The sequence below is a fragment of the Acanthisitta chloris genome, unplaced genomic scaffold, assembly GCF_000695815.1.
Source record: "Acanthisitta chloris isolate BGI_N310 unplaced genomic scaffold, ASM69581v1 scaffold38589, whole genome shotgun sequence".
In the NCBI taxonomy this organism is placed as follows: domain Eukaryota; kingdom Metazoa; phylum Chordata; class Aves; order Passeriformes; family Acanthisittidae; genus Acanthisitta; species Acanthisitta chloris.
The window spans coordinates 4,821-8,373 of NW_008691636.1; positions in this window are offsets into that span (position 1 = coordinate 4,821).

Here is a 3,553-nt window from a genome sequence, read left to right on the forward strand (position 1 = left end):
CTCACAGACTGTTTGGGGGTTTAAATCAAATGCGTAAGCTCAGACAGTGGAAACTGCTCTGATGCTCTCTCAAGGAGTGACAGCAGCTTAGCTATCACAGTTTGTTCACACCTCAGCTGACCTGTAACTCCCTTGCCTAGCTGAGCAAGTTTATAGATCTACCCAACCTTAGCAAAATCACTTTTCATCGGAAATTGCAAACCCCATACAGCCTTTTGCACTCGAGTGGCTCTGTTTGCTTTAAGTGAACACATTGAGTTATTCTGGGACAACATGCTTGTTCAAACACAAGGCACTTCAATTGGTTTGGAAACAGATCAAGCTAAGTTGAGGGGTGGTTGCATAGGGAACAAGTGGTGGTCTTAAATGGGCTGTCCTAGTGTGACAAGCAGAGCTGCAATGATTCACTTGGGTGGGTGCACTTACTCTGCCCCAGTACCAGGTATAAGTCACTGTAGCTCAGCTAACAAGCAGTATATTTATGTCATGGTAATTCACTTTCATTTCATTGTTCATCCCCGTAAACTGCCTTGATTGTCATATATTGATTTCAGGCAGACTTTGCATGGGAAAGGTGCAGTGCTGTAGCTGTAAACCCAGAGCATGATCTAAACCAGTGGCAGCTCATCCATCCTTACTACACTTGTAATGCTTCTCCTCCTGAAATGAATCTGTTCTTTTTCAAAATAGTGACTGTAATCATTTAAATATCTAAAAATAAATGTAAAAGTTAAGTAGGAGGAAGCGTCAGAGCGCAAGGAGTGGGCAAGAGAGGTCTGTTGGTGAAGGTGTTTTCTCTAATGAATCACTTTAGTTCTGTTGTGTGCAGTGAAATGCTTCTAACAAGTTAATAAACAGATCTGTCTGTTTATTGGAAGTCCGTTGATGTTTGCATGGAGCTGCCCCTAAGGATAACATCTGTAGAACTTGTAACTGGTATTAATAATGCTGATATATGGCCATGTAGTACTGGTGGTGTATGGGAGAATTGCAGTGTAGGTTATTAGGTACACAGAGCAGAAAACAACCCTTTAAATAGGTAACACAAAGGAATTTAGTGCTATTTGCAAAGGTTCTGTATTTTATACTCTGCTCAGGGTACTTTTTGTGCTTAGTTTCATTAAGAGGAGGTAATCCTGTTCCATGTAGCCTCTTAAATGCAGTTGGGAGTGGAATTTGACTATATCTAAACAACCCTCCCTAACAGGTGTCACGAAGGACGTCTTGGGTGTTGTGGCTTATCTTTTAGAAATGTGTTTAAAAAGCACTGCACTGTGGGGAAAGGGATAAAGCAGATGGCAGGTTTAGCTTTGCACTTTCTTCCACTGACAATTAGTGTTGTACTTAGTAAAGAAGTTGTTTCCAGACCCTCAATTTATGGCATTTGAACACCTTGGACATACACGTTCCTCTGTGTACTTGTTTCTTTTGTTTTGTTTAAGTACAACCATCACACTGAGAGGGAATTAATCTATAAATGCCTGGGAAAAGGCTAATTACTTGAATTGTAGATGGCAGCGAACATATTCCTATCCCCATTTTCCAAGTGGGGAACTGACAAGCCTATGGGATGTTAGAACTGAGCTGAGGTGTCAGCAGGCTGTTTTGTAGCTGATTTCTTGTAATTCTGTGCAGGTACAGCAGAAACTTGGGGATGCTCTGCCCAGCAGGGAAGTAGTAGAGCTCATGTGGCTTTTTCTCTTCCTTTTTCAGTCTTTTCTTCAAAATGCTTTGTGTCCAATAATCTCTCTTTTTGGAAATCAAAGTACAGAAGAAGATACAATCATGACAAACCCTGTTGTGAGAATGTAATTTATTCACTTTATGCTGAATCAAATGGAGGGAGTTAGAGGTTTTTTCTTATACTTTAAGAGTACACAGAGCACCATATGCTGATTAGAAAGGGGAAAGGCTCTTTTTCAGAACACAAATGTTTAACTGTGCAGATCACATCCTTCAGAAAGTAGAAAAGAGAATCCTGTGAGGGTGTAGACACACAATAATCCCATTAGGAGTTCTGAAGCCTGTGCGGGTGTTGGCCACGTTCTGCTTTACTGAGTGTACCTCAGTGCTTCTGTTGTGCACGTATCAACTGAAACCTGGGGCAGTGCCAGAGTGTGTGTAGGGAGGTTTGGTTGTTATTTTATTTGGTTTGGTTGGGTTTTTAATCATTTAACTGGAAGAGGGTTTGCTGGCCTGAAATGGGCAAACCTGTTTGCTGCAGTCCCAGGATGAATCGGCAGTAGAATCACTTGTTGGGTAAGATGCTTTAGGGAAGGGAGGCTGTAAAGAAGTAGGTGAGCCAAGGGGAGTTAGGAGAGAGCCTTGAAGGAGTTGGGTGATGGTGCTCTAGTCTGTAGTGAGAAAAGGATGAGTGTGTGTGATGCAGTGTTTATTTGTGGTCAGTCCTTTATTCAAACTGTATGAAATTTGTTTAGGGTTACAGCAGAGTGACAGGTCTGTGGTTGGACTTGATGATCTTAAAGGTCTCTTCCAACTTTGATTCTGTGAAATGGGAAGCTTTAGCTTCTGTCTCCTCACTCAATTTATTCCTCCTTTCTTTTCCTGACTTCCTCTAGGGTTTGCTTTCTCCCAGAGGGTGTAGGTTAGCTGCTTCTTTCCTCTTGCTGTTTATCTGCTCGGTAGTATTTGTGTCTGTTTCTTGCCACCAATTTTGCTTCCTCAGGGAGCATAAGCAGAAGGAGCCCTGGGTTGACTTCTGCTGAAGTCACTGAGTATCAGGTTAAGGCTATTCAGCATTATCATCCAGTACTGAAGTGATTAATGGCCTCAGCCTGCAGTTTGTCACTTTGGTGGCATGTCCAGGATGGACCTATTGCTCCTGGACTTTTAGATGTATGGTTCTCCTTAACAGCTCTCAGCAAGTGAGATTTTCCTCCTTTGCTCCCTGTGTGCTGTGACAGTATTGCCTGATGGCTGGGCAAGCAGGAATTCAGACATTCTCTGCCACTGAGATCTGTTGTGAGCGAGTTCAGACTGAAGGAACATCAGTCTGACACAGTTTGTCTCCCACTTTCAGAGCAGTTGGTGGTGCTGACATGAAGGATGCTCAGAGAGGGTGGATGTGCTTCAAACCCAAGTGTGTAAATGGATTTGTAGTTCTCTTTTCTCTTGAAGTGTGGATTTGAAAGCATAAAATGGTTGGGTAGAGGTGGAATAGTAGATTCTGCCCATCTGTGACTTGTAAAGTGATAGTAATACATGGAGAGGTGGAATAACAAAGCATCCAGCAGGTAACATTTATGCCAGGTCTGAATTTGTGGAATTGATAAGTCTGGAGAAGCTGTCACTGAGTCTGTGGAGCCTTTTGCTGTGCCTATCAGCAAGGTTTGAATTTGGGATCACCAAACTTTTTTTTTCCCCTTCCTTGGCCAACTCTCAGGTAAACATGGAGATTCCTTTTCTGGACTGGGCTGCAATTTCTGTGCTGTTTTAGGAAATGTGATGGAAGAGAGCAGGATCTCCATGCTCCTGCATACTTTGTGTGTGCAGTGTGACCTCTGTAGCCAGGATCCCATTCTGCAGCATTCCT